The sequence below is a fragment of the Hippoglossus stenolepis genome, chromosome 7 (genome assembly GCF_022539355.2).
Source record: "Hippoglossus stenolepis isolate QCI-W04-F060 chromosome 7, HSTE1.2, whole genome shotgun sequence".
Classification (NCBI taxonomy): Eukaryota; Metazoa; Chordata; class Actinopteri; order Pleuronectiformes; family Pleuronectidae; genus Hippoglossus; species Hippoglossus stenolepis.
Genome location: NC_061489.1, coordinates 26,309,889 through 26,331,871, shown reverse-complemented (window position 1 = coordinate 26,331,871; position 21,983 = coordinate 26,309,889).

Sequence of the window (21,983 nt, the reverse complement as noted above, 5' to 3'; positions counted from 1 at the left end):
TCAACACACCTGAACACACACCTGAACACACCTGAACACACACCTGAACACACCTCAACACACCTGAACACACACCTCAACACACCTGAACACACACCTGAACACACCTGAACACACACCTCAACACACCTGAACACACACCCCAACACACCTGAACACACACCTGAACACACCTGAACACACACCTGAACACACCTGAACACACCTGAACACACACCTCAACACACCTGAACACACACCTGAACACACACCTCAACACACCTGAACACACACCTGAACACACACCTGAACACACCTGAACACACACCTCAACACACCTGAACACACACCTGAACACACCTCAACACACCTGAACACACACCTGAACACACACCTGAACACACCTGAACACACACCTCAACACACCTGAACACACACCTGAACACACACCTCAACACACCTCAACACACCTGAACACACCTGAACACAACCTGAACACACACCTCAACACACACCTGAACACACCTCAACACACCTCAACACACCTGAACACACACCTGAACACACCTCAACACACCTGAACACACACCTCAACACACCTGAACACACACCTGAACACACACCTCAACACACCTCAACACACCTGAACACACACCTGAACACACACCTCAACACACCTGAACACACACCTCAACACACCTGACACACACCTAAACACACCTGAACACACACCTCAACACACCTGAACACACACCTCAACACACCTGAACACACACCTCAACACACCTGAACATACACCTCAACACACCTGAACACACACCTCAACACACCTGAACACACACCTGAACACACACCTCAACACACCTGAACACACACCTCAACACACCTGAACACACACCTCAACACACCTGAACACACACCTGAACACACACCTGAACACACACCAAACACACCTGAACATACACCTGAACACACCTGAACACACACCTGAACACACACCTCAACACACCTGAACATACACCTGAACACACACCTGAACACACCTGAACACACACCTCAACACACCTGAACACACACCTCAACACACCTGAACACACACCTCAACACACCTGAACACACACCTGAACACACACCTCAACACACCTGAACACACACCTGCACACACACCTCAACACACCTGAACACACACCTGCACACACCTGAACACACACCTGAACACACACCTGAACACACACCTGCACAGCTGGTGGAGGACCTTACCGGAGGTTTGGGTGTCAGGTTTGGTTTGGGGGGGTTTCATCAGACCTGTGGTCCGATCACTTCGTGTCAGACACAAACAAATTGTGAATTATTAAATAATATTTGACAATTTAGTCAATAAACCAAATCCAGCTCTTCAAGGATTAGTGTGAAGGATTCAGTGACATCTAGTGGTGAAATTGCAGATTATCAAGGGTATAAATGTTCCAATAAATAATAATAAAGTGTACGAACCGTGCTGAGACTGCTGGTGAACCGCTCTGTAACGCTGCTCAGCGTCTCAGTCCGAGGTTCAGCTCACCTGGTGGGGAGCACGTGTGATGTCACTGCAGGTTGTGGGCGGGGCCGGTGCATCCAGGTGTGTGCCACAGGTTGCACAGTAGAAGGCGTTCGGGTGTGAACTCGCTCCACATCGCCGACACATCACACAGCTGGCTGCATGACCGGACTACAAACGTGCACCGTGTCACTACGTATCCCACAATGCTTCACTCTGTGTGTGAGTTCTCACCTTGGAGCCGCACCAGTCGCAGTATCTGGCATCACTGTGGTTTTAACGTTTACATCTGGAGCAGGTCAACATCCTGCTGTCCTCAGAAGGGACAGAGGCGCACACACACACACACACACACACACACACACACACACACACACACACACACACACACACACACACACACACACACACGCACACAAGCAAACATCAGTTAAATGTCTGCAGATGAATCAGGTAAACCAAGTTGAAATGTTATTTATACAGTTGTGTGTGTGTGTGTGTGTGTGTGTGTGTGTGTGTGTGTGTGTGTGTGTGTGTTACCAGCTGCAGGCGGCTCTCACCGGTCAGACAGGTGGAGATATGAGATGGATTCCCACTTCCACAGCAAACACACACCACATGATCCTACACAACATATATTCATATAGGTGTGTGTGTGTGTGTGTGTCGTCTGTGTAATGTCTCCCTCTGCAGCTACATCATCCTAATGCAGGACATTAGAGAGTTTTTTTTCTGTGTGTGTGTGTGTGTGTGTGTGTGTGTGTGTGTGTGTGTGTGTGTGTGTGTGTGTGTGTGTGTGTGTGTCTGTGTGTGATTAAGGATTCTTGGCTCTTTCTATTCCAAATATCTGTTTATGAAAAAAGGACGAGACTCTCTCTCCTGTAAAATCCATCAGTAAAATGTCCTTGTATAAGTTGTTAAATTGAGACTTTACTGATAATAACTATAACTGTGTAACAGCAAATATAATCTGTTAGGAAACGTAATGAAGTTTTCTATTAGGGAGGAAATGTTTGTTTACATATTTGTCAAGTCCCAGAAAATCCCATCCACATTTGTGTTGTTGCAGCCGTGCTACACAGCGTAAGAACGTTGTGTATCTGCTGCAGCAGGAACATTGTGTTTCCTGAACTCTGATGACATCAGTATTGACAGAAGAGCTCAGGCAATTAGCATTTTAACTCCAGGGCTGCAGGGCTTTATGGAACAAACTCTCCACAGGAGGCTGGAAATAATCTGATTCAGCCTTTGGACAAAGTGAAATACATGCACATCACTAATTTCAGTCATGTGTCATGTGACACAGACAGATTCTCTGAGTTTCTCCCGATGTTTAAAACTAAACTTTGAATTCCTGGAACAGAATTTTATCATCTCCGTGGATTTGAATTTACCAAAAATAGAGCCTGAAACAGACGACCTCCTGGTGACACTGAGGTTTAAAATAAATGGTTTTAATGATTTTAAGTTTATATGAAGCTGTTCTCACTGAGAGTGTCCTCTGCTCCATCTGCCAGACGTGTCGAGGTGTTAATGTGCCGCCACTCGGCAGGAGGCGGAGTAATGGTCACTCTGGCTTCAGGCCAGCGGCGGGAGAGTGGCCAGATTTATCTGTGCATTAATTTTTGTCCTCGTTAAAGTGTCCATGAATCATATGAGCTGTTTTCAGACGTGTCCTTCACATGTGGAGCAGCAGCAGCAGGTTGTCGGGTCCGACTCGTTCACACCAACAGGAACATGTGGGGAACATCCGGGCGAGGGGCGGAGCCTGTAGAGCAGCAGGAGGCCGGACATGACGTATAAACTCTGCTGTGGAAAGATCAGTGTTGTTGTTTACAGCTCATCCACACCGGCGTCGGCCCTCATCACCAAAAGATCTGGAACCTCCTCGTGTTTCCAAGTGGACGTCTTCGTCTTCTACGTGTACGGCTCCTCTTCTTCATCCTGAGATGTTTGTGTTCTTCCAGTTTCACGTCCGTGTCACTCTGACATTTTCCAAACAGGAAACAGTGGCTGCAGGAAAAGTTTGAAAGTTTTCAATGTACGTCTGAAAGCAGCTCGTCTCATATGTGAAAGAATCTATTCTTGTGTGTGTGTGTGTGTGTGTGTGTGTGTGTGTGTGTGTGTGTGTGTGTGTGTGTGTGTGTGTGTGTGTGTGTGTTGTTTATAGTTTGCATGTTTGTGCTTCGTGCTGGATTCGTCCACATTTGCAGGACCAGTGTTGTCACGTTGCCTGTAAACAATGGAAGCGTCATTTCAAATCAATATTCACATTTAAAGTTCAGCGTTAAGACGAGAGCGTTACATGATGATCATGAAACACACATGCGATGTTGGTCTCACCTCCCCCCCCCCTCATCCCACCTTGTCGTGTCGTGTCCACTCTCCCGTCCTAACGGGCGCTGGCAGCAGCCGCGGCGGCACAACAGGGCACAAACATGGAGACAGCGAATCACCGCCGCAGCACACCATCACATCTGAGAGTCTGATTAGGAAACGTGACTGCAGGCGAAAAGGTCAAGACGGAACGGAACACGCTCTTTAGAGAAACTCACGTGCAGAGAGCTGCTGGCAGCGACTCACGTGAGGCAGAGGATTTTAATTCACCGGTCGATGAGAAGCAGAAAGAACCGAGGAGACGTGTTTGTGGTGATCGTGACAGAATAAGGTTCATTAGTGACGATAAAAACAGATGAGTTTTTGTCGGGAGTTTTATGTTTGGCTGCATCTACACGAATACATTCTAATTTTAAAACATCACTTTTGCTAAGTTTACTCATAACCGCTGAGTTTTAGACTTTTGGAAATGCAGCTTGTTCCGTATTTTTAACCAGAAACATAAAGATGGACGACATGTCAGCTCCTCACAAGTGAAGCCAAAACATCTGTATCACCCTCTAGTGGCTGCCTGCAGTATAGCTCATAAACGGAACCTGGGCGAAACTTAAAAAAAATCAAATTAGACGTTAAATAAAAAAAATGTCAAGATGGTTTCTGTCTTTTTGCGTAGTTCTTATCATTCTGATGTTTGTTCAAGTGTTGCCTGGACGGAGATTATTTCTGATACAGCCCTAAAATCACTACAAATAATGATTTCAAAGATGAAACTCTGAATTTAAAATGTCAACTTGACTGTTTTCACGTGAAACTGCAACTTCATTCTTGTTTTTTCTTGGTGAAATGAAACCAGTGATAGTACTGACGGCACTCAGAGGACACTATAATAATATGATTCACCAGGTAGCTCAGATCTTATTTCAGTTGTTAAAACTGAAATGATAAAATAAAATTCTTGGTCTTTTTACAGCTTCTTTGGAATCTTTTTTTATTTCCTCAGCGTCTCATATTTGTGCTTTATGAGTCAAGCATCAAGTCACAGACATAAAGAAAAAGAGCAGAGAGTGTTTTTGACTTTTAAAGGTCAGCGTTAACTTCCTTTAATGCCGAGTGCTGCAGCTCGGCTCCTCGTCTCCTGAGAGACGCTCTCCTGCCGCAAATCCACCGCTCGGCTTGATTTTGTACTTTAAACATTTTGGATGTTAACTTTCACGGAGCTGGAGTTCGATCGGAGAAAAAAGACGACAGATATCTGTTATCTGTCTTGTTAATTTGAGGTGTCACGTGACCTTGGAAATACCAGGTCGGCGGCTTGTTCTCCGCGCACGCCGACACGGCGCCGCTGTGCCAGCTGGTGGCGGCAGATTTGAGGAATGAAAAGTCGGTGGCGTCCCGGGCAGAACCCCCGCTTCGTTTATGGAGAGCAGATGGCAAAGGAACGATAAGAGTTTATTATCTGCGGCCATTACCGCCGCTGCTGCGAGCGCTGTTACTGCCTCCACAAACATCGAAATCTGTGTCGCTGCCATTTTGTTTGTTTGTTCTTACAAGGAGAAGAAATTCTGTGTTGACAGGAGGAAGTTAAAAAACGCCCTCGGATGAGTTTTAGGTGAGCGATGAAGAACGAGGTTCTGAAACAACTGGTCACATGGGAGCAAATGTGGGAAACAAGCAGGGACTCGTTAGTGGAACAAAAGTTAGTCTGTCGTGTTCTCACAGCGGTTCTCTGTGGGGGTGTGGGGGTTCTCTCTCTGTGGGGATGTGTGTTCGTTACCTCATCAGGACCTTGATGAGACGTAAGTTCCCTCAGAGATTCAGGTGAAAAGAACCTGATCATGTTTTGTCTCATGAGTTCAGGGTGAAGCTTCAGGACGTTATCATGAACGTCAGAGGAGAACTCACCCATTCTCCAAATCTTTCATTCCTATTGCTGTCAGGCTACTGCTTTTTACATGATAACACACGTCTGTTTATTATCTTTATTCATCTCCTTAATCTTTATCTTGAAGTCCTTCACCGACCTCTGTTTGTCTGTTGACACGTGGTTTTTGACACGTATCCTATCGGACGTTGTTTGTGTGATCGCTCAGATGCAAATTAATTAAAAGTTCTGAATCTGAATCTGAATAAACACCGACCACCCACATTGTGGGGACTTGTCTTTCTTATGGGGACTTACCGTTTGTCCTCATAAGGTAAATCATTAAATTTAAAGGTGAAAACTTGTTTTAAGAGTTTAGGTTAACTTCAGGTTCAGGTTAGATTAAGTTTGGACAAGTGGAAACTATGGTTAAAGTTTGTCTCCAGGAAATCAATGTAAGTCAATAGAATGACCTCTGGAGTCATGGAGACACGACCGTGTGTGTGTCTCTGTGTGTGTGTGTCTCTGTGTGTGTATGTGTGCGTGTGCTGCACCAGTTTCATTATTATTATTCTTTTATTACCACCTCTACGATGCTCCAGGGTTTTTTACTTTTAGCACATAGTAAAACTCTGCTGAACCTTTTTGTATTTTTACTTTTCAGCTTTTATTTTAATGACACTGAATATTGACTCAACGTATCAGCAAATGAAAGCTTAGAACCTAAAACTATCAAGAAGTAATATTTAAAGTATACGAGAGAGTAAATTCTAACTTTTATTCTTTGTCACCTTCACTTGTCACCATGAGCTCTGTCGTGGTCTCGTAATAAACTCGGGTGGAAGTATTGTGATAATTTTACATCATCACTCACTCACATCTTTTACATATTGCTATTTACTCATTTATTTACTTTATTATTCATTAAAAACCTCAAAACCAACGTAGTTTGCTGAGGCCCTTTTTCTTAATAATGCACCGTTATTTTAGAATACAGGACAAGATGGTGAATGTCCCTCATATGTTCTAACACCAGTCGATGTCAGCGGATGTTAGGGACACGTCTTCAGTTGTGAACCTTAGAGTCATCAAGTGTTTTGGCCTTTTAATCCATTAAAAGAACCAATCTGATCAAACTTAATAAATAGGTTTGTTTCAGCTGCCGTCTGATTGAACTTAATAAACTCTGTTGCCTCGTACTTTGGACGATTCCAGTGGATTTTCTGAGTCCAGTGAAACATCTGAACCTGGACACAGCATTAGAGCCTGAGCGTCGCCCAGTGCATCCTCCCAGACACGTCTTCACCTCAACATCCACAAAGATAAGCTGATTTTACAGTGTGAAAGTCTGATATAAATCCCCACAGCGGTGAACAGCTGAGCGAGTCACCTGTGGGCAGATCGGACGACCGTCGATCACACATGAAGGAGGAGAAGCAGCTCGGCCTCAAAGGTCAAAGTCTGATGATGTGATCGCTCTGACAGCTCCACTGTTTCTCAAATTGTTTCACCCTCTTCTTCTTCTTCTTCTTCTTCTTCTTCTTCTTCTTCTTCTTCTTCTTCTTCTTCTCCTTCCTTCCGTCCGTCCTGTCACTGCCTCGGAGAGCGAGACTTTCTCCTAAACGAACAGCTTCAGCCGCCCGCTGGCGTGTGAAGACTCAATCAACTTTATTAATCGCCCTATTCTCTCAGAAGGTCTCGCCTGGTCAGGAACTGTCCCTCGTTCCTCCGTCTGTTTTTCTTTCTGCACATTTTTCTCTTTATGTATTTAATTTGACATTTTTGGGCTCCAGTATTTAAACAGTTTGTCTAAACTGTGATAAAAACACAAGCCATTCTGTGGCTGCTACTCACATGTGGATATTGTCTTAGAAACAAAGTCTTATTCCCTGGAATTAGATCTGTTGTTGGTGAAAGTTTTGCAAATGTTTCCATAATTATGTTTATTAATAAAAGTTGAATTATTTCATTTTCACCCTGTGCAACATTACGGCTCTTTTATGGCTTTTTAATCCCTTTTTTCGATGGAGCAGCACATCAGGTTTTCACAACACACAAAGTGCGTTAATAAAATGTATATATTCATTTTATTGGACATAAAGTTTCTTGCACAGTTCAGTTTCATCTCAATCAGAAACTAAAACCCTCTGTGTCCCGTTGGTGCCGCTGAGCAGGAGTCAGAGTCCTGCAGTGGGTTGGGAGCAGTAAATAATTTTCTCCTCTTCCTCTCAACCTTCCTCCTCCTCTTCTGCATCCTGTTTACTCAGTGTTGGGCTGTGAGCTGTGTCCTGTGGCCGGCCGTGTAATGTACAGTATCAAATGGCTTCTCTTAGAGGAGCAATCATGCAGCGCTCCAGGGGAAGCTCTGCACAGTAATTGAACATTCGCCGGGAAGCCGCTGACGTGCAGTGTGACACCTCTGGGCTCTGAGTGCCACGGTTCACTCTGTGTTGTGGTTTCTTTTTGCCTGAGTTATAAATATGTGAGTGGGGACGACACATCCCAGAGTCCTGCAGTATTAAACATTACACTGATGTACAGAATGAGTCCAGTCTTCAGGTCACAGATGATTCTACCATATTATGAATATTGTTCCCTTTGTTCTATAGTAATCATTCATGCTCTTTAATTTGCTCCACTAACAATATCTACGTTTCTTTCTCCTCCTGTGGATGAATGTCAAAAAAGCTCAAATGTTGTGTTTATGAGGAAAGTAACACACAATGAAATGTGACAGCGGCAGCGTCATGGAGACGAGGACGAGCGGAATAAAGAGGATAATTACATTTCATCAAGAGCAAATAATTAATGCTTTTAATATGAAGGAACGCGTGAAGTAATTTCCTCATTAGCCGACACTAATTCCTAATTCCAGGGAATTAATTTGATGATTTGAAGCTTTAAAAAAAAAAAAAACTAAAAATGGAGGGGAAAGAAAAAACAGAAGTTATTTGAGAGAATGATGAACGATGATTCTGTTTGAATGGTTCAGTTTGATCCAGACCCAGAACACCCCCTCTTCTGGTCTGAGGAACCGTTCACACCTGATACAAGAGTCTGAAGGTCTGAAACAAACAAGGTGTGAAAACCTCTTCAGTGTTTTAAAGGCATCAAATCAAGTAAAACATAATCTAAAGAATACATTAACTGATTTTCTTATATTCTAAGATCTATATTCATGGCTGTAACAGCTCCATCATCTCACATCACCATTTGTTATGTGTTTCAGAAGCAGGAACTTAACAAAATATACTTTTCTAGTCTTGTTGTGTTCATGTTCGAAGAATCAATACACAACACAAAGCTACAGCCTCAGAATGAACAGCAGAGTTTCACCACTCACTGCACAGATGCTCGAGGTGTTTGGTATTTTGTTCATTGTCAGAACTCTGCCACTGTGTCTGAGTTCAGGGATGAGGAGACACACACACACACACACACACACACACACACACACACACACACACACACACACACACACACCACAGTGTGAAAACCGTCCTCCTGTCAGATCTCTGCATCATCGCTGCACCATCACACACAAAACAACAACTGTGCTGGAATGTAATTGCCGTTCAGCAAATATCTCAATGTGCCGGCTGCGGCGTGCACGCTCATAAACGACCCCCCCACCACCACCACCATCCTCACCCCCTGGAATGGCTGCTGGGAGACGGGCGGGAGTATTACTCACTGCGCCGTTATTGCTCGCAAATAAAACCAAAGCGTAATAAAAGCGATCCTTTTAAAAATTCATGTGAGCCGTGGCAGCATGCAGGCCGAGAACTGTGGGTGGTGGAGTGTGAAAAGTGTGCGTGTGTGTGTGTGTGTGTGTGTGTGTGTGTAGATGGGGGGTGTAAGTATGAGGCTTTGTTTTAAATTATTCTGGACATTAAGCGGCATCAGCACCTGTGTGTCACGGATTTCTGTCGCCTACTGGGTGTGTGTATTAATGTGACTTGTGTTGGTTTCACATGAGCAGTTATGTGCTTGTGTGCGTCTTGATCTCAGAGATGGTTTGTAGAGTGAGATGGAGGGTGGGGGGTGGAGTGAGATGGAGGGTGGATGGAGATGGAGGGTGAAGCCTGGGTACGCTGATTTTCCAGGAAATAACTTGGGCCCAAAAAAAGGAAAAGCTAAATCTGTTTCAGCAGAATCGTCACTTTGCATCTTCTGCAGATGATAAGTAAAACCACACATGTGGAACAAATGCTTTATCATAGAGAGTGAAAATCTGACCAAACAGTTTCCTGTGTTCTAAACCTTCTTATACGCTGTCAGCTGACGTCTGTGGCCAATCAGAGAGGAGCTGTGCAATCAGAGCCACTTGAGTCACAGCTGACGTTGATCTCGTCTCATCTGGAGCTGAACTGGGACTCGTTCAGCCTCAAAACATTTCACTGCAGGTTGATGATCCAGACGTGATGGGACGGAGGCGTGTGAACATCAGTAAACATCTGTAAACATCTGTAAACATCGTACGTTGCAGATCGGTGGACAGATCACAGGTTCTCCTGCAGTGAACGGTTCAGCTGTTCTCAGTTTGTGGTGAAGAGGAAAACCTCACAACCTGCGTGACTCTGCACCTGCTCATCACGATGACTGATAAATAATGAACTGTGAAAAGAGCCGAAGGATCAGAGCTGCTGACACGAGGAGTTACAGTTTGACTTCACGTCATTTGTTTGGGACCAAATGTCGCTTCATCTCTTTCTCCTTGATAACATCGAAACATCTCATTAAATATTACATGGGAAAATAACCAAGCTCAGGTTTAAGGAGCTTTTTGTCATCTCGCAGAACGAAGCAGAGACGGAGGAACGTTTTATTAAAAACACGACGAGCTGCAGGAGGGAGAAGTCGCCTCCACACGGGATCCAGGAGCATATCTTTCTCTTTTCACACACACAGCTCTTTGCATGTGGACCCGCTGAGCTCTGTCTACAACATTTCATGAGAGCAGCCTGCCCTCCATCGCCCTCGTCCCTTCCTCTATCTCCCTCCGTCCGTCACTCCGTCTCCCCCTCGTCTCCCGAGTTCTTCCATTATTCAACAATTCACCTTCAGCGTCTCAGCTCTCCCGCCGCCTCTTGCACTAAATCTACTTTGAGACTTTATTGTCCTTGAAATGAGGTTTGCAGGAAACGCGTGCGGCGCCGTACATACGATAAACAAAATCTTCTGGAACATATGAGACGCACGCGTTGAGATGAGCTGCAGAGCGACTGGAAGATTGACTGACCAGGGAGTCTTCACCTTCTGTTTCTCTCCATCAGCTCTCACAGTCGTTCGTCCATTTTCCTTTCCAGCTGCTCAGACCTGCAGAGGTTTGCTCAGTTTGAAACTTGCAAAAGCATAAAAAATAACAACACTGTGTTTCCTTGATATTTTCATACTTGCATATGTGGACTTATTCATTTTGCATCAAAACATAAAAAAACTAATCCACCCGATTTGTAAAAATATGCCCAAATCAATAATAACAAAAAACACCATTATTTCTCTATGATTTCATATAACTGATAAATCAAACGTTGCAACAGAGGAGAAGTCCGGTTGTGACTTTTAGAAAAAGACTAATTCATCTCCAAAGCTCTGACTTGTGGCTCTGGCCTCTGCTCACGTCATTAAATCAGCTGTTTGTGTTCATGAGGTCACGAGTCACTGCTTCGTGGAGACGCCGCTGCAGGATGTACATGTTGGAAGTCGGGTGTGAACTTGTCGTTAGAGGTCTGGACACTTGTTTGCTTGAATGCACCATCAGGTCTCTGAGGGGAAAGTGATCAGGGACTTTTATCTGTCGTGACCTGATATAAACTTCCTCCAGTGAGATGCTCACATCAGTGATTTCAGATGATCAACAGGGATTCAAGGAGTTAAAGTTTTCAGAGACGCAGAAGTTGTTCTTCACCAGCTTTTCCTCGTTCTCACGTCCAACATGGACGTTCTGTTTTCACCGATGTCGGTTTGTTTGTTAATCGTTTTTTAAGCGAGATTAGGCAAAAATTTGTGAATAGATTATAACAAAACTTGTGTTTATGGTTTGGGTCGGAGATCAATGCAATAGATTTAGACGGTTTTCAACATTTTCCTTGATTTCTCAGAGAATATTTCACGGCTCTTGATGAAATAATAAAATCTGACATGTTTAGGGAACTGATATTTATGAGTGTGAGTAATTTGGTACAGATTCAAATAAGAATCGAGATCCAGTGAATTTAAATGTGGGTTTATAAGGGGACTATTGGGCCTTGGCGGAGGCAAATATTCTAAATCTGCATTATTTGTCTCAACATGCATGAAAAAGCCCAGTTTGCTCTCGGAGTCGACCACAGTGACGTCGGTTCCACTGCTCCTGAATCAGAAAGTCAGCACGAACCACCCGACCTGAACCGTCTCCATTAGAACTTAATGTAAACGGGCAGGTGGCCGTGAAAATCCAGGACTTCAAACCCGTCCCTCTTCAGATCAACGCTTTCTTTGACTTTTTAACCTTTCACATGCACAAAAAACTGTGACACCCTGGAGAAAACCCCCAGAACAGCTTAATATGAGCACTTTAACACTTCACTTCACTCGCTCGCTCCCTCTATCTCTCTCTCATCCCTAATCTAAATTAGGAAAAGTCCATTAAATCAGGAAGTGGGATTGCTCAAAACCACACACACACACACACACACACACCTGATTCGGACCATAAATCGTTGTCTCCATTATAGTTCTGCCAATAGCGCCTCCATGCTGGCTGCACACCGTCTTTATAGTGCGGCTGTGATGTATATGTGGCGTCGGGCGCGGTGGGCGGGGCCAGTGACAGAATGAGGTTGGGAAATGACGGGGATTCACTACGGAGGAGGAAGCAGGAAAGACTGGACGGACGCCAAACAGCAGAGAGAAGAAGAAGACACACAAGATGTTGTGTAGCTCGATTGAGCGGCCATTTTAAAGCTTATTATCATTTTGTGCATCTTTGTTATTTTGAAATCAGGAGTAACCATATTTGGAGGAGTCGGGGTGGAGCCTGACTATCGCGGTTTCAACCCCCAACACATCCGGTGCTTTATGGTCTATTTGACTCTAAATGATCATAATTTACTAAATGATCATCAGCTGTATTGTTATGAAGTGAGAAGTTGAGTCATTTCCTCATTGACTTGTATAGAAACAACCAGTGGAGTCGCCCTCTGTCCATTTTCATGAACAGCCGATGGTCCCGGGTCAGGAGCTGAAGGTCGAGGCCCACGATGTGCGTCCGTCAGAGGAAGTGGCGGCTGAAGCTCCTCCTCCTGAAAGAGAGTTTGCGACTCAGTCAGAGTGAATTAAAGTCAGAGATCCACAACAAAAGATCAGTGTGAACGAACAAGGTCGAGAAACAGAGAAGAAACAGCAGCAGACGAGCTTGTGAGAATATTTTCTAAATGGTTTTGACGATGCTGATCGATATAAACTGTAGCAGGATGTTTTCAGAGACGTGAAGAGTTCAACTCAATTCCTTGATTGTACATTTCACTCCTCAGGCTCCTGTTTTGTATCGAGAGCTCGACAGCGTGTTTGTTGAGGACTTAAGTTCCAGCAGTTTGTCCAGTTTCAGATCAAATCCAGCCCTGAAGCTGGATCCTCCTTCACAGATGTGTCAAATTAAACTTCATAATTAGTTTGAATCCGTTGTTTGACTCGTCCTCAGGATCCTGTGGCTCTGCAGACATCCCAGTGTGTTCCCAGTATCACACAATGTAGACATGGAGCAGTGAGTTCGTGTGAGATTCATTCAATGCAAGTAGATTTGTAGGAATTCATCAGTTTGTCTATTGAGCAGAACAAGAACGAGGCGTCGTCCCGATTATTGTGAATCGATTTAGAAAAGTAGACCTGTCTGAAAATCTCACGTCTGTGTTATTTCAGTAAAGCACATTTTCATAGATCTTGAAATCAATTTGTTATTGTTCCTGTTTCTTTCTCTCAATTTTTACATCATCTCTCAATCTTGACTTTTTCTCTCTTTCTCCAAAGCAGCAACATGATCAATGACCTGAGACATTAAAGACGTTGTCCTCCGTTACATCACATGATGGGTAATAAATACATACAAAATATATTAATAAGTAGTTCACGTCTTATCTTATATTGATTATATTAGTGTTATATTACATTACATTACATTTAGTGCATCAACCACGAGGGAACAAACCCAGAACAACAAGAATCAAGGAAGTACATGTCTTACCTTTGTATCACAACAACTTTATCTTTTCATGAGGTGGAAGAACAGTTACATCACGACAGCACAACTTCACTGTTGGTGGTTATTAAAGGCCCGGTCTGGTGCCATTGACCCCCCCGCCCCTGAACACACACAGGGACACACACACACACACACACACACACACACAGACACACACAGGGACACACACTCTTGAGCAGTGGAGCTGGAGGCGGAACGAGAGGAGGACGATCAGCAGCAGCTATGACAAGTCTGACCTTAAAGAAAAACCCAACTAATGATGCAGTCTGACATTTTTAGCAACTTGCAAAGCCCAGAAAAAACTCAAGTGGAGGTTTAAAAACAGTAAAAACATGAGGATCCACACAAACTCGATTCCTTTTCTTGAGTCGGCTCAGTTCTCATAACAGCAGGAAACGTGACACTATGAGAATCAGTATCACGACATGAGTTTGGATCTCTGGTGGAAAAACTTGGTTTATAGATTTTATACAACGATGAACAACATGCCGGTTCTCGAAAGCTGAAGCCAAAGCCTCTTGAGCACCTCTAGTGTTTAATCTGGATCGTGGACAGAAGGCCTTGGTCAGTGGATCCTGGAGATCTCGCCGTGTGCAGGGGACACAACAAGACACAGTGAGACCAATGATTCTCTACAAATATAAAACATCCAGCTGCTGGTTCCCAGTCTGTTAAATCAGTCGTCATCAGGAGCATGAATGAGTTAGGAGCCTCGTCGGCTGCACGTCTTCATCGTGACAATAACAAACAGAGAACAACAGGTAAAGATTCATTTTATTATATATAAATATCACATTTTATTCATGCATGGACTTCACATCCAACTAATGAATAAATGAGATCAGCTCCACCACTGCTTGGTGCTCCGCTCTCCCTCCGGCCGGCCTGAGCCCTAAGTGTGTGTGTGTGTGTGTGTGTGTGTGTGTGTGTGTGTGTGTGTGTGTGTGTGTGTGTGTGTGTGTGTGTGTGTGTGTGTGTGTGTGTGTGTGTGTGTGTGTGCGTGTGTGTGTGGCTGCTGCAGTACTGTCAATAAGTGCTTGATGGCCGAGCCAGTGACCGCCTCTCTCTCTCTCTGCAGCAGCATGGAGGAGATGGATGGTGAAAGAGCCGGCCCCTCAGCGACTTTTATCTCCCCTCCTCTCTCCTCCATCACTCCCTCCTGAATCTTCTGCCATCCCCCCCCCCCTCTATTCTCACTCCCATTCTCTCCCTCTCTCATCTCTCCGTCTGTTTCCAGCTCTCTCTCTCTCCTTTTGCCTTTTTGTGTGATTGAATGTTTCTTGTTTCCCGTCCCTGCAGACAGTCCGATGTCGGGCTGCAGAAACTCAGCTGTAAATAAGTTTCACAGAGGGAATGACAAAGAGTAAAGTAAGTTGAGTAAATGAACATGAATATTGTTAATAAATGACCAATCATATTAAAATCATCATAACAAAGGTCCACGCCGTCTTTTACGTCTCTGCCCGTTTCCTGCCCGTCTTACTGAGCTTGTAAATACTTAGATTTTGATTGTGAAACCATTTTTGTTCAGTGCTCTCAACAAAAATGAAAACTACTTGCATCTTATTCAAAATTAATAAGATGTGAATACAGATTGGATAATAAAAGTCGGACACACGCTGTCTACAAACCAATCAGAGTCAAGTACAGGTAGACTCCGCCCACGTAGGTGATGACGACAGGACGTACGTATGTCAGACTAAATTCTTTCGTCCCTAAATTACAACGTGAAACCAAAACTAACAGATCACATGAAACTATGGAACAAACACGTGAAGCTTCAGACTCTCAGAGAGAAAATGAAAACTGAAACATCATGGAAATAATCTTTAATACCAATGAAAATGAAACAGTTCATAAACCCAACGCTTTTTCTTTTTAATGCATTTTCCTGATGAGCGTTACAGTCGGACTGAGACATGAAGCGGAGTCGGTTTTGTAATTATCTAGTGTGAAGCCTATAAGAAAGTAATGAAAAACTAAATAGATTTACAATGGAGCTCCTCTGATTTCACTGCACATTATCCAGTCTTTGCACCAAGTGAGAAATAAAGGGGGGTGGGTGGGTGGGGGGTGTTGTGGGTCGGGTGGGAGTTTAATACTGAAAGCGATGATAGTCTAATAGCTGCTGGCTGCCTTTGGCTCGGGTTCAGAAAATGTAAAGCTGGAGCTAATCACAGCCGGCGGTCTCCTGTGGGTCTGAAGACAGTTGATAATCTGCAGACTCTCTCAGAATCTAAACTTTAAACGATGATACTCTCTGTGTGCAGCAGAGCTACAGGCCACAGCGCACACACAGCTCCACATCTGATAAACTCCTATAAACTGACTTCATCTCCACTCGGGTCGGACACAGGCTGAGGAGAAGGCCCCGGAAGGAGCTGTACAGTCGGTGCTGTGGGGGGGGGGGAATAATAATTACACCCTCCGCCGTGAAATGACAGTATGAAAAGGTAAAGAGCGTAAAGTAGGACATGCAGTCTTCATGTGTCGGTGACGTTCGAGTTATTAAATCTCAGCTTGTAATGGATGGATAGAGAGATGTACTTTATTGATCCCAATTCTTCATATACATTTGTAAAAATTATTGAAAACATTGTAAATGTTTAGTTAAACCTTAGTCTCAATAAAGATGGACGGCATTATGGCTCCCAAAAGAGAAGCCAAAGCATCTTGCTCGCCCCCTGGTGGAATCGCTACAGCACAACACTACCGGATGTTATTCCAGAGCTAAAACAGCTGATTAACTGCTGGTCTCTCAAATCGTGTTTCCTATAAGCTATAAAATGAAAGAATTTAGAAATGAAAGGCTAAAACATACAATGAGAGGACAGCACAGGAGAAAGTTTAATAAAAGTTTGACAAAGCGAGTAGAGAGGAGCTGGAGCTGTGGTGACACTGAGCTGCTCCCGGTGTCGGTGAGGAGTCGTCCTGCCGACCTCGGAGCGATCAGACTTCAACTGGTCTCACAAACATCACGGAACACAAAAAGCAAACATGTGGATCCAACCGCCGCCAAGAGAGTTAAAAATAGCCGAGTGTGAAGAGTGTGAAGCTGCGTCTCAGCAGATCGATGTCTGTGCAAACAAGAGGAGACTGAGGCTCCACTTTGAGCAGCGGGAGTTTAAACTCAGGGGTGGACAAAATAACAGGAACATTTAAAGAAAAACTGAAAAATAAGTTCCTGACTCAGAAAATAGACGTGAACGCCATCTCAGGTTGGAACAGCAACTCAGAAAGTCAATTACAAACCAATTAAAACAATCAGCTCTAAACTGGAGCTTCTATCGTTAACTTGACAAACGTTTAACTCAGTGTGAGTCACCATGTTGAATAGATGCTTCCTCACCTGATACATACTAAACTGCTGGTGAAGCAGTATTGATAGTACTACAGTTAAATGTTGCTCAGTACAATGTCTGAGTATATTAAACTGCAAAGCTGTGAAAGAATTTTTAAATTCCATAACAAAGAACAGCTGATGTTACTAATCTCATGAATACACTGGGCACATTTCCCTCTGTCCTCCTGCAGCTGCAGCTCTGTCTGTCTCCGTTCCATTAAAGTGTTGGTCAGGGTTTCTCTGTTTGTGTGTTGAGGGAGGATCTCCTCACATGGAGGAGGAGTCCTCTCCTCACACGGAGGAGGCGTCTCCCCCTAACACGGAGGAGGCGTCCTCTCCTCACAGCGCCGCTGCCAGTCGGCCCGATCGATTGCATCACTTAACTCCTCTCCAAGGTGCTGTGAACCGGTGTCGCCAGCCGCCTCTGCTGCAAACTACATTAACTAATTAACTGCCTTCTTCTGCGAAACACACATCCAGTATGTCGGAGAAACACGACCCGTGCAGAGGCGTCGTACCTCATATACAGGAGATGTTTGGGGAGCTGCGCCAATAAATAGTGCACAGCCATGGCAACAAGACAGAGTCTACACCCTGAAGAAGAAGAGTTCCTCAAAGGGAGTTTGGTTTCAGATCAGGATTTGAACCCAAACGACGACGCAGACTTCTACAAGAATAATAATGACGTTTTAATGGGATTCACGAGTCAGAATTAAACTTCAGTCTGTGGCGCTGGTGAGACGATGAAGCAACGCACATTTATTCACAGAGAAAACTCTGATAATGAGTGATTCTCCTCACAGAGGCCGACACAAGAGAAGGAGCCACAGGGACGACTGGAGCTGTGACACTCAGGTGGTTTAGGATTCATGCTGCAAACTCTAACAACAGAGAAGAGTGTTTTTTACAGAAGTAAACTTCCCGATAAGGCTGATGTTTAAAACTCAGGTTCTTTTGGCCCAGATGGAAAAATGTCGACAGTCAGAGCAGAAGCTGCTGAAATTTATTTCTGGCAAAATCATTTAAAGACAGAAATTAACTTTCTTCTCAAGGTTAATTTGTTCAACTAAAGAAGGTTCATGTTCCGTAAGAAATGTACAGATTAAAGTATTTCCGGGGGGGAGTGTAGTACTCGTGTGTAGCTTGGGAGGGTTGTTGATTACAGTCCCAGAACGTAAGCACACAGAGAAGCCAATAAAAAACCCTAATGGGTTTTTTGATGGTCCACTCTGCGGCGGTCCAGGAGGATTTATCCAGCCAGTACAACACTGAGTACAATTCTGTGATTTCCTCTCAGCCTCATAAACGCCGGCTCCGCAGCGACACCTCATCAGCCTGCATCCGCCTGCAGCCAATCAGAGGCCACCACGCTCTGCACTTCATGTGCACACACTCATTTTTATGAATGGAAGTGAATGGAGCAGAAGCCCTCTGCAGCAAAATGCATTATATTTCACTTATACCCGACATGATATCTCCAAAATAAAATCATTAAATGGTTAAGTTCTGTCACAAAAATTAACTTTTAGTTATCCTGGTGCAATTTAAAGTGAGTATAGAGAAATCCATGATCTTTTTAGTGTCTAAACCACTGACTCAGAGACAAACACTAATAAGACGTCTCTGTTGTCTCTTTGGCACAGTTAGAAACACAAAGAACCTTTGGATTGATTTAATACTTCTAGTATTTGAGTATTTTAGAGGAAGTCTTTTGAAAACCTCTCTCTCTATTGGTGTAGAACTGTCTGGTCTGTGTTGAGAGTGAAGGAGGGTCGAGGTAGAAAAGGACGTTGATGTCACCGCTGCAGGGACATGGCAACGTCCCCACGTTTAGACACAACGATTAGTCACCTGGCGTAAAAAGAAACGAAGAAGAGGAGCAACACGAGTCGACCGGGCGTTCGGAGGTTTTCCCCAAATGGGTCATGACCATGAAAGCAGCGTCCCGTGACATCATGGGCTCCTCCTCCGCTGTCCTCTGACAGAGTGGGGCCAGCGGGAGGAGGGAGCGCTGACTCTCGGTGGTAAAAGGTGATTTATACGCTGCGTAGGATGCAGATGCCGGCAGGATAGAAGAGGCAAGGGCAGGAGGAGGAGGAGGAGGGAGGAGGAGGAGGGAGATGAGGAAAAGGAGAGAGAGGCTAAGAAAGAATTAGGTTGAAGTGAGAAGACAAGATAGGAAAAGGGGGGATGGAAAAGCAAAAGTTGGATAGAAAGGAGAGAAAGTGTGGTTAAGAGGATATAAGAGCACAAGGGGAAAGGAGAAAATGCAAGAAAGGAAAAAGTGAAAAGAGGATGCAAGGTAAGAGGAAGATGACAGGAAGAGACACAGGAGCAGCGTAGAAGACTGGAGGTGAGAGGAGGTCAGGAGAAGACACAGGAGAGAGATGGAGGAAGAAGAGGAGGAGGAGGAGAGGCCATTAGAGAGAGATGGAGAGACGTGGCGTGGGGAGCACAGGGAGGACAGATGCTGCCGTCAAACATACGTGTTAGTAAAGTGGAGCTGACAGGATTCGTCAGGGCGTTTCTCTCCAGAGGTGAATCACCTGAGAAGGACGACCATCAGCAGCCTCAGCATCAGCATCATCAGGCTCTGCAGGGAAACACAGGGAAGTGAACACTGCAGCACATAAAGTATTTTACAGCATCACAGTTCAGATACAGACACAGAAATCGAGGCTCTTTGCTGGAATTGCACCAGATTTTACCTCTAGTTTGTGGCTATGACATTTTATCATTAAAGATCCAGTGTGACGAATAAAGGGAAGAATATAGACCAACCACACACCAGCCTTTTGATTTTGAATTGTCACCTAAAGGCCACCGTAGCTTCTCCTACATGTTTTTTAAGGGATCTGCAATCTGAAGCTTCTCCACTAGATGCCACTAAATCCTTACCTGACTTAAATGTCTGGTTAACACATGAAAAAAAAGATAAACAGAAGCTAACCAGATTTTTAAACTTGATATGATACATTTTCAATATTCTTCACATGTATATTGAATCAAATAACAACAGATGTGTGGTTTGGTTTTAGTCTCCAGCTCTTATTCAGACCTATTTTTCTGACTTAATATTATTCTTATGAAATTTAAAGGGACCTCATACATACACTGCCCCCTAGAGGCCAATAATCAGTTGGGATCATCTTTAAAAAGGTTTACAAATTGTTTCGGTTTTGTGAAACTTGAAAATCTATAAAATTGTTTGTAATTTGCAGCAAAGATTACGCTAGCTATCTGTGACACGTGAGAAATCTCAAACATCCCACTGACAAAGTTTGGTGTCATCAATCAAGAATTAATTGCCCCCCCCCCCAGCCACAGGGACAACCAGTGGAACCAGGATTCTTCTTAAACCAACACGCCACCGCTCCCCCCCCCTGGTTCATGAATCATTTACTCTTCAACATAAATCAATCACAGCTTCACCAGAGAGGGACGACCAAGTCCACACATTTTAATATTAATGACGCCGCGGGGAATCTATCGGAAAATCACACGAAGCGACCTGAGGACAGACACAATCTTTGATCTGTGTCTGGTTTCTTAAGGACGTCGCCTTTTTCTGTCGAGCCGGCGACAACAATCAATATCAAATGATTTATAACTTTCACCAGGAGAACACAAGGGGACGCCGCTCCAGATAACGTCCGTCTGCACCTTTTGCATCAGCGCTGTGAAAGTTCAGAAAACTATCACCGGGATGTTTGCATCAATTAACATCCAGCGTCTGCACTTTTCTGCCAAGCTACATTAATGCAGCACAAGGTAAACCCTGTGCTCCCTCGTTCCCAGGGAGCCCATTAAGACTTCACACACTCCAGAGCAAACCCACACACCTCACACATTAGACGTGACAAGTGAACGCTCCAGCAGCGCCAATCAATGGGCTCCTAAACTTTGGATTCAGTGCGGCATACCAAATGAGAAAAATAAATTTCCCCACTGTGCACGGGCCAGAGTGCTGCAGTAAGCGCTTTGCGGACAGCGCTCACTCTGACCTATCCACATAAAGTCCAGCGGCAGATATAAATAACGGGCGGCTGTGTTGGAGAGGACGTCTATTGATTACTGAGGCAGGAGGACACCGGAGCCTGGGTCTGCTCGAGCGCCTCTGAAAGAGAAGAAGAAGAAGATTCTATCGACTCTTTCTGAGAAAAGCACCAAATTTGAGGCGTTAGTTAAGTGGGAGTCTTTGTCGAAAGTATATGATCTTAAAGGTAAAAATGTGCAGACTCACCTCAGTCATATTGATCAGTCGTCTTTTGACAGACACACAAATGATTCACAAATGAACTACACAACATTGATGTTCCCAGTTAACCACCATCCCTGCTTCTTGGTTGACGGTTTGAATCCTGCTTGGGCCGGAGTCGTTCTCTGTGGAGTTTGCATGTGAATGGTTGTTTGTTTCTCTGTGTCCCTGCAAAACGCTGCTAACCTGCCCAGGGGAAAGGGGGTAGAGAAAATGGATGGATGGATATACCACAGCTAACTTCCTCCTCATTCTGCTTCACCAACTTCATGATGGAAGTAGAAATGGTTGTGGGGTTTATTCATGCATCTCCACCTCCTCCCACTATCGAGAAGCCAAAGTATCCCAGATACAAACTCTGCCATCTTGCACCAGCGGCATCATTTGAATCAGAATTTGTCCAATAGCGTCCAGGGGGTGGAGCCA